Here is a 14,329-nt window from a genome sequence, read left to right as displayed (position 1 = left end):
CAACCCCCCCCAAAGAAAAAAAAAATGCTACCCTGATCAGCTTGTATTTTCGTGCAGAGCATATATCCCCATTGTCCTCAGGATGAAGTTTACACTCCTAAGCATAACATTCAAGGTCTGCCTGGATCTGACCTTCCTTATGCTACAACTAAGTTCTGGTTCCTAACACCAGCTTTCAGTTCTGTGAAGTCACATTCATGGATGGGGCTCCTTCATGTCCTGTTGTCTTTTCTATGATAATTATTTTTCCAGGTATTCTTTTCTTTTCCATTTCTTACCTTCTCCTTTATCCATCTTTTATGACATCTTGTGTCATGACCTTTTCTAGATAGGATTACTTATCACCTTCTTGTGACAGTTCCATGCATATTTCCTACATGTCAGTGTCCTTTATTTTTACCTCTGTCTCTTCTTATTAATGATGAAAGGCATGGCCAAGCCTGCCTAATCTCTGTAACCTCATTGCCCAGCATAGCTCCTGGGCAGCTGAGCTCCTAAGAGCAGGTGAACATCTAAGGGCTCATATAGGACTCGGGTAAACCCTCTTACCCTCAGAAACTCATAGTGAAAACATCTATCTGCCTCTGTCCTACACGACCCAAAACAGTAGAGCAGTATTTGGAAAGACCAATGGAAATTTCCAGTGGGAGTTTTTAGAGAGGCCTGGTGGTACCACTTTGTTGAAGGTCTTCATGTTGAAGCAGGTGCTCCAGGGTCGCAGAAGTGTGGGGAAGAAGAAGCTGTCATTGATTGAACTCTGGCCCATTTCTTTACTCCAGGTTTTTTTCCCCAGTAAAACCTTTTAGATCAGCATTTGATAATCAATATCCCCTAATTCCATCGCTACCCTCTACCCTTCTGTCTCTGTCTCTCTGTCTCTGTCTCGCTCTCTCTCTCTCTCTCATGTATGTGTGTGTTTGTGTATTCTAAAATTCTAAAATTTGTAACTCTCAGGCATGTCTCTGAATTAGGCATCAACATATGTCTAAAAGGAGTGATCTCAGCATTTTTTAACCTACAGAAAATTATTATTATATCTTGGATATTTTAAATTTATTTTTCCAAAAACTCATTCCTTTACCTAATGTAGGACGACCAATTCATCTTTGTTATCAGCCTTTTATTTATTCAAGTTTCTTTTATTTTGATACTCCTAAAGAAGGTTTCCACTCAAAAGGCATAAATTCCGAGTTTTTTTTAAACTTAGGAGTTTTAATTTCTTTCACAATTTATTGGAAAAAGACATTAAACAACACACACACACACACACACAGAGAGAGAGAGAGAGAGAGAGAGAGAGATCAGCTGTCATCCCATGGCATAGTCCGAGGAATAGCAGCTGGGCTCAGGCAGGGAAAAGGAAAAGCCAGTTTGCCCGAGCAGGAGGCAGCAGCCCTGGGGTTGTCAGCAGGGAGCAGTGGGGCATGGAGGAAGAGAATGCCTCTCTCATCTCATCTTGTGAAGGGACAGTCAAGGGGCATTGGCTGGCTCAGTGGATGAGTCAGGGTAATCACTGATGGGCAGCAACACCAACTTGAGGAGATGTTGGCTTTCGCTTAGGTCCCCAAGGCTGGCTAGCAAAGCCCAGCAACCTGTCAAGAATGGCTGCCTTTGAACCAAAAAAATGAGAGGCAGCAGCTTGAGACACGTATTGAGGCCTAAGACACTGTGCAAGGTATATTATGTGCACCAGCTCACTGGATCTTCACAACAACCCTGTGTTCCTCAGATGTGGAAACCCAGGTTCAGAAATCTTAGGGAACTTTCCCACAGTAACATTAATAGGTAGAAAATCTGGCTTTTGAACTATTTGTCACATTTTTTTCTTTCCAGCTCTGTGACATTCAGCTACTCAGGGGCATGCCTGTTTTCTTGTTCTCTGAGTGAAAAGAAATACAGGCCTGGAATTGGTACCCTTTTTATTTTTCAACAGCTTTACTGAGATATAATTCACATACTAGGCAATTTACCCATTTAAAGGGTACAAATCAATGGGGCTTCAGTATATGACAGTATTTTACAAATTGTTCTAAAATGTATAGAACATAAAATTTGCCATTTTAGCTGGTGGTTTTTTTTTTTGAGACACAGAGTCTTGCTCTGTTGCCCAGGCTGGAGTACAGTGTCACAATCTTGGCTCACTGCAACCTCCACTTCCCAGGTTCAATCAATTCTCATGCATCAGCCTCCTGAGTAGCTGGGATTAGAAGCATGCACCGCCACACCTGGATAATTTTTTGTATTTTTAGTAGAGACAGGGTTTCACCACGTTGCCCAGGCTGGTCTCTAATTCCTGAGCTCAGGCAATGCTCCCGCCTAGGCTTCCCAAAGTGCTAGGATTACAGGCATGAGCCACTGTGCTTGGCCTCCATTTTAGCCCATGTGTACAATTCAGTGGCATTAATTACATTCACAATGTTGTGCAACAATCATTGCTATTTTCAAAGCTTTTTCATCACCGGATACAGAAACTCTGTGCTCATTAAGCATCGACTGCCCAATCTTTTCTCCCTTCAACTCTTGGAATCTCCCAGCCCCTGGAAACCTCAAATTTATGGTGGAGCCATAATGGAAAACAGCTTAGCGGTTCCTCAGAAGCCTAAACATGGAATTACCATATGATCCAGCAATTCCATTTGTAGACATATACTCCAAGGAATTGAAAGCAGGGACTTGAGCAGATATTTGTGCACCAATGTTGCAACATTATTCACAATAGCCAAAAGGTGGCTCGTTCTAATCCCAACCACATATAGAGGGCCTGAGACTCTGCTATACCATACTAGCTCTGCTTAATTCTATTTTATATATTGTTCTTCCAAGTTAGGTATTATTCGAGATAGAGACAGTTTAGCGAAGTACAATGTTTCTTTCTTTCTTTCTTTCTTTTTTTTTTTTTTGAGATGGAGTTTTGCTCTTGTCACCCAGGCTGTAGTGCAGAGCAGTGGCGTGATCTTGGCCTTCCGAGTTCGAGCGATTATCCTGCCTCAGCCTCCTGAGTAGCTGGGATTATAGGTGCTTGCCATATGACCAGCTAATTTTTGTGTTTTTAGTAGAGATGGGGTTTCATCATGTTGTCCAGGCTGGTCTCGAGCTTCTGACCTCTGGTGATCCACCCACCTCGGCCTCCCAAAGTGCTGGGATTACAGGCATGAGCCACAGCAACCGGCCAAAGAACAGTGTTTCTTAACCTTTTTGTTAGAAAATGATTGCTTCCCTAAGGAGTCTTTTAAACATTTTTGCCTTATCACTGTCCCATGAAATTTTATTACCAGAGATACACTATCTGTTCATGAGCGTGGCCCTTTGGGCAACCACAGACCGTTGTAATATCTAATATCACCACCATTAGCACCACCTCTAGACCCAGTTTTTCACTCCCTTAGAGGTAATGTCACTCTAGTTGAGAGTGCATGGTGTAGAGGTTAAAAGCACCACATTAGGAGCCAGGTCTGCCTAGATTTTTGTCTGGCTCTGCCCCTTACCTGCTGTATGATCTTAGACTAGTTGTTTAGTCTCTCCATGTCTCAATTTCCTTATGTGTAGACTTGGGATGCTAAAAAGCAATACCTACTTCAAAGAGTTATTATGAGGATTAAATGGTTAATAATATAGGACAGCACCTGGCACTTGCAAAATGTTATACAAATGTTACTTATTATTATTGCTAACAGAGTTCTTTCATTTAAAAAAAAATGGCTTAAAATCCACTGGACATTATGGGCACCAGATTCTCTCCTACTTCCCACCTTTTGGATGGTGTTTTCCCTTCCACCTTTGGATTGTGTTTTCAGTGATAATATGAATCATTATTCTGCATTTAAAATTGTTTTCTCTTCTCTCCCCATCCATTCATTTTTGTTTTGCCTCAACAATCACATTGCATAGGAGTCTGGACTTAGTGACTTTTAAGAAACGGCTTGAGTACTTTATGGTTTTCATAATAAGGTCATAGATATAGTCAGATATATAAGAATTTGGAATTGGGAATAAGGTTGATTTCAGTTAAAGAAGCTTATTTTATTTCATCTAAGGACTCTCTCTGCATGGGGAAATATAGGAAAAAGTAACTAGTCTTCTTGAGCACATTCAGCTGATCGTCATTCATCATACAGGTGGTAGAAGACAAAATGTTTTTATTGAACCCAGGTTGTGTTCATTAACTACCTGCTCATAGGTCCACAGGCCCTTGTTTGTTTGTGTAAATCAGTCTGGTGTTTAATCACTGGTTAATTTGATCTTGTAGTGAATCAGATCTAAACCTCTGGCACCAAATCATTTATTTTTAAAGGCCTAAAGCCTGTTCACTCTATTTTGACTGCTTAAGAGGAGGTGAATGAATAATTTGACCAAGTAACTATGGGAAATTGCTATTGCATTAACTAAGAAATGTGAATAGTTTTAAAGGGGAAACTAAGTTTGCCTTGTGGAGAGGTGCAATAGAGTAGATGCCAGGGGCTAAAATTCCCCAGAGGTCACCTTCCTGCTGGTTAATCTCTTGTGCCTCCATAATGTAAAAATGTTAATAATACCTACCTATGTGGTACTTGTAAGGGTGAAATGAATTGATACATGCAAAATGCTTAAAACTATGCTTGGCATAAAGTGGTAGTTAATAAATGGTATCTATTATTATAGAAAAAGGTACAACCAGAGATAAAGAGGATATAGACAGCTTTGCTGGTGGTATTGCACTCTTACGACTTGTTTACTCTTGACTGAATTTTCTTTATCTTTGCAAAACAAAAGAGTAGCTAGCTAGTGGAATCAAAGAGATAGGAAAGACCATCAATGTTTTATGAAGGCGTCTTTCTTGCATTTTCAAGATTCAAAACAAATATTATTTTTGGGGGATTCCTTCCCCAGTCTCTTTCAACAGAATTAGCCTCCTCTTTCTCTTGTAGAAATTTTACTGTTTTTACAGAGTTCATGTTCTTGTGACTGCCTCTCTGCTGGATTGGTACAGGTTTTATGAAGGCAGAGACCACATCCCACTGACATTTGGAACCTTTATTGCCTATAGTATTCAATAGCCTCTCAATGTTTTTTGAATTTCCTTTTCCAATTTCAGGGAAGCCAAAAGACCATTGTAGCTTTTACATTTCTAGGGTGTTCTTTGATTAGCCCAGTGGACTCACAAGTCATGATGAAGCCTTGGACCTTTTTGGAAGCACTCACTGGGTTTGTTGGTACCATCAGTTGAAGCAGAGTTCACACCCTGACAGATTGAGGTAGGCTGAGGCACATCCTGAGGTGAAGACTGAATTGATCGATCACCCTTCACTCAATGTGTTTCTTTCCTTGTGGACATTTAGCATCAGTTTTATGGACACCCTCAAAAGTCAGAGATACCAGGTTGGGAAGAAAGTCATGGGATGTTATCTTATGATGCCTTTCCAGTGCCAGCTAGAAACTGATATGCTGTGATTCCCAGGGGCACAAAAAGATGTCTTACTTTATGACAGTGTTTGATTCTGAAATTGAGCCCAGCAAGGGGAAATAAAATGACTTAGCATGAATTCCCCAATATTTAACATAGCTACATGTGGAAAATACTTGAAAAATGTCAGCAATCCAACAATCTAATTTGTATTTCATGGTATATGTAACCTTGTTGAAGAAGACTTCTTTACCATATATGGGATGACCAAAAGGTCATTTGAATTTTTAATCTGAAAATATTTGATCTGGTAATCAACATGTCTAATCAACATGTCTGTTTGATGCATATGTTAGAAGATGATGTTAAAAATCATTTCACTGGGCACCTGAGAAACGTGAAGTGTTATGTTGTCATTATTAGTCAGCTCAAGCTGCCGTAATGAAATACCATAGACTAGATGGCTTGCACAACAAATATTATTTTCTCACGTCTCTAGAGGCTGATAGTCTGGGCGCCAGCATGGTCAGGGTCTAGTGAATGCTCTCTCTCTGACTTTCCTTTTCCTCGTGTCTTCAGAAAGAGAGCACTAAATGTCTGTTCTTATAAGGGCACTAATCCCATTGTGAAAGCATCACCCTCATGACCTCATCTAACCCTAATTATCTCCTAAGGGCACCATCTCTGAACACCAACATATTGTGAGATAGGGCTTCCATATATGAATTTGGAGGAGGGGACACAATTCAGTTCATAGCAGTTATCTAGGCATCTCCCTAGATTGTCTTACTGAAGCGGCATCATTGTCTGGGGTAAATACTCAAGGTTTGTTGCCTCATGCCAAGGAAATCAAGGACATGGACACATGTGGAGTGAGGTTAAGAGTGGAGGTTTAATAGGCAAAAGAAAGAGAAAAGAGAAATAGCTGTCTCTCCTGCAGAGAGAGAGGGGCACCAGAGTGGGAATTTCTGCCCAAGGCAAAGTGCACAGTGTTTTATAGACAGGCTTGATGAGATAGTGTCTGATTTACATAGGGCCAAAAGACTGGTTGAACCAGGTGTGGCATTTAAATCACACTCAAGGAATCTGGCCACCACACCTTAATATTTTATTATGCAAATAGGGTCTCTACCTGGCCATTGCCATGTTGCCTGCTCCCTGCTGTGCATGTGGTTGACAAGGAAAGGGACAGATGGAGCCACCATGTTGGACAGGCCTAGCGCCCAGGTAGCCTTTTCCTGTTGGCACAGCTGCCAGCATTCACCCGTGCAAGCTTCCAGCTTGCTTATCTATGTCTGCAGCTTGATTTTACGGGCTGCTGTTTGTTAGAAAAGAAATTGATTCGGGGGCTGCTTTTCATAAAAAGGAAAATCTTACCAAGGACTTCCTTACCCTATCTTCCTAAATAATTTCTTCTTAACTCCTATATCATCACTTCTCCCCTTTCCTCCCCAACCCTCCCCTCCCTTCCCCTCCTCTCCCCTCCCTTCCTCTCCCCTCCCTTCCCCTCCTCTTTCCTCCCCTCTCCTCCCCTCCCCTCCCCCTCCTCTCCTCCCCTCCCCTTCCCCTCCTCTCCTCCCCTCCCCTTCCCCTCCTCTCCTTCCCTCTTCTTTATTCTTTCCCTTCCCTCCCTCCCTCATTCACCCTCTCCCTCCCTTCTTTCCTCCCTCCCTCCCTCTCTTTCTTCCTTTCATCTTTCTTCTTTCTCTCTGTTTCTCTCTCCTCTTGGCCCACTAATGCTCCCTGTGACAACATGCCTTAAGGCACAGACCTCCGTGGATTGAATCTGATAGATAGCTATGTTTTGCTTGGTTCAAAATGTTTGGAGAAAAGGATGAAGCCAATATTTAAAAAATAATGCTAAGATTTTCACCTTCTCTAAAAAGATCACAGACATAGCCCACAATTCCTGAGAGGCAATACAGACTGTGGAGTTGTGCTGCCTGAACTCCTCTCCTGGCAGTCCAGTTCTACTTCCTAGCTACGTGACCTTAGACAATTTACTGCATGTTTCTATGCCTCTAATTCCTCATCTGTAACATGAGGATAATTCTAATATACACCTCATAGAGTGTGAATATTAAATGAGTTAATCCATGTAAAGCACTTAAAACTGCCTGGTACATAGAAAGTACTATGTAAGCACTGTTTCTTATCACACCTTCCTGGTAATGTTTCACTAGAGCTCCAGTTTTCTACAGTCCACATTCTTCCTATTGTTTTTCTACCACTGGGGTTAAGTGTCAGTTTTTATTACCATTGGCCTTGCACCGTGTTTTTTCTCTTATAAGAGAGATCCATTCCGTTGTTCTTGGAGTAGGAAAATGAGAAAGGGGAAGAGAGAGGATGAGAGAGAGAGAGAGAGAGAGAGAGAGCTGGCTTTATGCATTAAGAGAAATAAGAAAGACTTGATTTCTTTGGGGAAAGGACATGATTTGCATATATATTTTTTTACCTGACTTCTGTAGGTGTTTATGTTCCTAGGTTCTATAGGCATTTGGTTTTCCCCCCTTGCTTTAGGGAGGACGTTATAATTATAGAAAAACATGGAACATTGGATAAAGCACTAATTTCAGAATGAGAAGACTTTGATTCTATTCCCAGTGCAGTGATTTTCTGTGTTCCTTTGGGTAAGTTGGAAATTTTCTCTGGGTCTTTACTTTCTCATCTGAAAAAGGGAAGAATATATCTCGTCCACCTCAATGTTTTTATTGTTTTTAATTTTAAAAGTATTTTTAGAGCAGTTCTAGGCTCACAGCAAAACCGAAAGCACAGAGATTGCCTATATGCCTCTTGCTGTTATCCATTATCAATATCCCCCACCTGAGCGGAACATTCGTTACAATTGATGAACCTTCACTGACATATTATAATTACACAAAGCCCATAATATACATTTAGGGTTCACTCTTGGTGTTGTGTATGTTATGGGTTTGGACAAATATGTAATAACCTGAATCCACCATTATAGTATCATATAGAGTATTTTCACTGCCCTAAAACCTCACTAGATTTTTTAAAGTTCAAATCAGAGATAGATAGGCCCAATTAAAAAAAAATCAGTTTGACACAAAGGGAAAGTAGTGATTATTCTAATATACCAACCAGTTAGCCAACACCTCTGTGTTTTTATAGCTCATGATCTCTGCAAAGTCAGTAGGTTCAAGTCTGATTAAATTGCTCTGCAAGTTATCTTACCAGTCTATGAAGAACTTGCCAAGAGCTATGCTTTTGTGTGGATATCTGCTTGCTCAACCTAGTTGCTCTTAGTTTTCAGGGGGAGATGTCAGCACAGTTGACACAGCTATCAAGAAACAGGGTGGGGGCTTGGGTCATCTAAGTAGTATTTTCCCGGACCTGTATCTTGGGAAAGGCATCTGGAACATCTGCAAGCTCCTCTTGCAAAAAGAGGGGGTGGCCCAAGAGAAGCTACTCCAGAAGCATGCTTTTATGATATGGACAAAAGACCTGACTGTGTCAAGAACTTTAGAACCGATGATTGGCTAAATGGTTTCTGGTCCAACTCCCTGAATGTATATGTGGGAAAAACCAAGGTCTTAAGAAGAAAAGTGACTTGCCCAGTGCCACAGTTAGCTAAATGAAAAAGCAAGAATAGAACTTGACTCTTAACTGTTGATCCAGTGTTCTTTGTCTAGTAGTTAGCGTGGAACAACTATCCTCTTTGGAGTCATAAGAACCTTGGTTGAAATTTTGGGTACTCTACATGTAGTATATGATGTCAGTCCATGGGATGGTTAGGAGTAATGAGATGAGAGGCATAGAGTGGTTGACCAAAAACATGTTCTCGAGAGCTGTTGATCTTCTTTCCTTTTTAAATGTACACAGGGAGTGGGGCATGCCTTTTCCCCTCCTGAGTATATCCCTCCCTGGGTTCTTTTTCTAGGAAATCTTTATGGAAGAAGTCTGAGTAGATCATACCATTTTATTAAGAGAATTCTTTGCCTCTGCTTCTATCAGCTACCCAGGCCCTGCACTCTAATTTAATGATGATGATGCCAAATTTGAGTCTGTGTTTGTTCTGAACTCTTATGCAGATGGAGCCTGGTGATATGTGAAGAATCATTATGCCACATCAAGTTTCATTTTACAGTCCATAAGTATACCTTTTAAAACAAAAACAAACTATTGCACCATCCTGGGGAGGGATGTAAATCATGGATTTTTATTACCTCCAAAGACCACCAGAAAATGAGCTCTAATATTTCAAAAGCGACAAGCCATTTATATGAATGAATCGCAATTTAAGCCCCATTATACTCAAGATGATATATGCTGCAATGGGGCTTATAGATGTTTCTCTAATAATACTTAATAATAAAAACCTTAGGACTCTTTTACTCCTTTCTAATTCCATGGTCTCAAGCAATATGAGTAGAGGCCGTGTCAATCTGTGAGTTCCAGCTGGGAGCAAAATGCTTCTGCCTGTTTTGGGGCCTTGGGTCACTGGAGCCTAAAGTGTGAAAGTATAAGGATTTGACTTAAAAGAGCCAAGGAAGCAGTGATGCACGGAGCAGAATTGCCATTTTAATGGAGAATGTAATGCCAGAACAAATGTCATGAATGGTCTTGCACACGGATATAGAATTTAGAGATCTATTTGTTTCCATATACATCGTGATGCATCTAACATAATCATAGTCATAAACATCAGCTACAGCTAACATAATCATAGCATCAAAATGTTATCGAGTGCTAAAACTGGCACAGTGAGAACAATGACAACTTTGGGGTCATATTGTTTGGATTCAGACTCAGGTTTCTATGCTTACTGATTTTGTACTTGGGCAAGTGAAGTGACCTGATAATCTCTGAGCCTCAGTTTCATGGCATGGAGATACCTACCACAAGTAGTCAAGATAAATGGAATAATGAGATGCTCCATATGAAATACCTAGCATAGTGCTTGATATTGAAAAAACAGCAGATATTTGTTGGGTATTTACCAATTGCCAGGGGCTGTTCCTAGTTTTCCTTTATAAGGTATGTACTATTAGACTGTTAGAATATTGGTATCAGCCTGTGCCTAACAATGTGCTTTTAAAATAATTCATCCTTTCAGTAGATGTCAGGTTAACTGTGTTCTTCCTAGCAAAGCTTTCTGGACTGATTCAGATTTTTAGCGTGAGCCTGGATTTGTGTATGTTCAACTTCCACTCTGAGATTCAGCCTCAGGCTTAGCCTCTTCTTGTCTCCTGGCTTCTGGATGAATATGACCATTGCTCAAGATAGCTGCTTCAGGAGAGCACTCTTGCCACCTGGGCAAAGGTCAGACTGCATTACAAGCCTGTGGGTAGCATACTCATAGCTTTGGTCTAACTCAGTTTCTCTCTTTAAATGTCCGTTTGTTCTTTCATTAGGGACTTACAATTTTTGTTTTGTAGTTATTCCATACCCTTCAGAGCCTTTTTTCTGTGAACAAAAAGCAGCATTTGTCCTAGGCTCATTTATAAAATCTCAATTGTTCACTGTTTCTGAAGATTGTTTTCTCAGGATAGCCCAGCTCTCTAAAGATGTTAATTCTTTTTTGCCTCTGTTTATAATCAGATTTGCTTTTGAAACACCCTTAAATCCTACTGAAAGTGTCTTCTGGGTTGTGTGTTTCCCTGAGGATGCAGAGGCAATCTTTTGGCAAACGTGTTGCCATTCCATCCCCTGTTCCCATCCCCAAACCATGAGAGTTGCCAATTCCTTTCTTTCTTTTATCTTCTTGTCTCAAGAGAGTCAGCTGGATTACTCCACTTCACTTTCTCTCTCCTCTCCCCACCATTTTTACCATAAGATAGCTTTTATATCTGGTGGTTACATGACAAAGAATAAGCAACGAAGGCAAGATTGTGACAGTTTAATTTTCTGGTACATTCATCAACTTTTCATCTTTATTACAGTGCTTTTTCTGGACTAGTACCAGGAAATCATTAGATATACAAGAGCTGAAATTACTAATGGTATAAACTGAAAAGAAAACTTACTCAAGAACACATCAGCAGAGCAGCAGGGATGTGTGGGCACGGGGTCTCAATGATATGTAGAGAGCAAGGGTTGGATTAAATCCATGTGAAAAATTCTCACTGGGATTTTCTAACCATCCCTTGTCTGATTTTTGAAAATATTTTTATTCAGGGCCTTGCAGTCTTATGAAACAAGGAAATAGCTTGGCTAGTTTGATTCAAAATAAGCTGTTATAGCCAAGTAACTCCTTTAAATCTAGATGAGGCGGAGGCCTCTCAGCAGCTTGGTGATATCCTAAGGGAAATGAGCCAGGAGGTTTCTCTGGGAGATGTTGACAAAGGTCCATGACAGGGAAACATTCATTGCAGTTAGCAGGCTAGTTGGCAGCTGTGGCCCATGGGCTGAAGATTGAATTGCCTCTAAGGCAAGTCCTGACTAGTTTCTCATCTTAAAGGATGGCTGGGCATCCCAGCAGAGTGAGATGGAGTTCAGTGTGGCTGTATCTCTGTGAGTAAAATACCAACATGATTTAGCCTTCAGCGTGCCCTGCTCCAATCAATTCTCTTCACTACAGCCAGAGTGATATTTTAAAAACAGAGAAATTGAATTGTGTTACTACCCTGATGAAAGTCTGAGCCCCTTCACATGGCCCGCAAGGCCGGGCAGAATCTAAAACTGGTAATATTTTATGAACAGCACACTAATGTCCACACAGGATCTGGCCCAAGCTATTTTTCCAGTTTCATTTCAAATAGGCAAAGCTCCTTTTTGTAACTAAGTCTTCTCAAACATTCTTTTCTGTCTAGTAGGTTATTCCTCTTCCCTGGGCCTGTTTCACTTCTGTTTCATGTCTCAGATGAACCATCACTATCATAGAGAATCCTTCTCTGACTCTCTCAGAGTAGGTCAGATTCCCCTTGTTGAAAGATCTCACATCCTTGGTAGAATTTATTACACATTTCACTCAATGCCTTGCCCATCTGTGAGGTCTATGTGGCATTTTGTTCATCACTCTGCCTCTGGGCTTAGTAGAAGGCTAACTAATGTTCTTTGAATGTACATTACTAAATGATTCTTTCCATTTCTAACTCGACAGATGAAAACTTTAGCCTCTATAGTTTCCCTGCCTTCATTCTCTACCTGATGAATTCTTGTTCATCTTTCAAGAAGAAGCTTAATGATATCCTTTTTTGAGATAACTTTTATAGTCATTCTCTGCACCGGTCAGGGAAGGCATGGTGGCTTAAGTCAACAAAGGCATATTTCTAGCTCATGCAACATGTATATGGTGCTTGCCTGGTGGCTTGCTCCTCACTTGGGGGCCCAGGTTGAAAGAGTCTCTTTGTCTTTACTTCCATAGGTTACAAGGCAGAAACAAGAAAATGTGGTAAACTGGATGCTGGCTCTTAATCTTTCCACTTAGAAGTGATTTGCTTCCACTTAGATTTCATGATCAATCATGAGATTAATTTAAACCATGCTTAAATTTGAAAAGGATGGGGAAATACAATTGTGCTATGTGCCCAGAGAGAGGAAAACTGATGATATTTTATAACATCACACTAATGTCAAGCAGCGCTCTCTGATACCTAGGGCTTCTTCTTGTTTCCAACCTCTCACTTGTTATGACTGTTTTCACCTGGCCTTTCATAGTCCTACCAAAGACCTTATAAGCAACAATAACTAAATCACTTCCAAAATCTTAATGTCACCACACTACTCTATGACTCCTTCTTTTAGTTTTCCAGCTCTTGGACTCCAGTGATCTGACTGTAATAATTCCTTGCCTTCATCAGGATTCTTGGTACAAGTTGAGTTCCCCAGGAAGCAACCTCTGAGATAGTGATTGGCCTGCAGGAAGTTGATTGCCTGAATTATTCCACTGATTTCTGGTGTTTTGTTCTTATTTCTTAGTTATGAAAGTCTTGCTAACTGTGGGTCTCCTTCTCAGATCTCAATGACCTCACAATAACTTTTGTTTATAGGCTGTCAGATCTTTAACTCTGAAAACAATCTGATGTTATTTCAATGTATTTTATTCGGAAATAAATCAACTTACTTTTCTTTTAAAATAAATAGATTGATGAGTTTCCTAGTGACTCAATGTAGCCATTTTTATCCTCAGCTTCTGTACATTAATAATATTAAAGCTCCAATGATTATTGTAATAGAAATACTGTATTTGACTAATCACCATTTTCAAGAAGCTTTCATGAAGTAAATCATAGTAAATAACTTCTGAATTCAAATCCCAGGTCTAGCATGTTCTAACAGGATGACTTTGTGCCAGATATTTAACTTCTCTAAGCCTCAGTTTTCTAGACTATAAAATGGGAGTAGTGTTTGTATTTTGCTCATGGGATTGCATATGGATTGAATTAGATAATGTCTTTACAGATCCAAAACATTGGGTTCAGACTTGACCACTGGAATAAAATGATGAGGATACTGGGACCCAGAGTAGTTGAATGCAAGTCATAGGCTATAAATCAGCAGAACCAGAACTAGAGCTCACATTTTCTATCTTGGATTCCCATGATGTACTCATGTCCTTCTTTCTCTAACCATCACACACAAGCAGTCTGAGTAAAAGGAACATAAATCTGTGTTTGAAAACAATTTCCAGAAAAGGCTAAACTCTGTGTTTAAGGTTGTAGGTTATTTTAATCCCTATCATGAACTTGTATGAGAAAGCAGGTGATACTCTGAACTCCATCCCAAAAAGAACAAGATCTTTTGTTGAATCAGCTCATTATTCTATCACATGGGGAGGAGCCCCAGGTCAAAGGATGAGAGACATTAATTTGCATCAGGCAACAGCAGTTGTCTGTATTCATAGTACAACATGGGAGAAACTGGCTACACCATCATTTTGTAGCATATGGATTGAAGCATGTCTTAGTAAGACATACAAGCAGAGAAGGACTGGATTCCCTTGATCCTGCTGATAAAAGCTACACCATGTACTGTGGACACCTA

The 14,329-nt window shown here is 40.3% G+C and overlaps 1 protein-coding gene across 2 annotated transcripts in view; it reads left to right on the top strand.

Moving 5' to 3' along the window:
- The window catches only part of NELL1 (neural EGFL like 1), a 949,455-nt gene that overhangs the window by 448,245 nt on the left and 486,881 nt on the right, over positions 1-14,329 (top strand). The window lies entirely within an intron of this gene.

The sequence above is a fragment of the Macaca fascicularis genome, chromosome 14 (assembly GCF_037993035.2).
Source record: "Macaca fascicularis isolate 582-1 chromosome 14, T2T-MFA8v1.1".
Classification (NCBI taxonomy): Eukaryota; Metazoa; Chordata; class Mammalia; order Primates; family Cercopithecidae; genus Macaca; species Macaca fascicularis.
The sequence above is the reverse complement of the archived record's forward strand: the minus strand, read 5'-3'. Positions and strand labels throughout refer to the sequence as shown.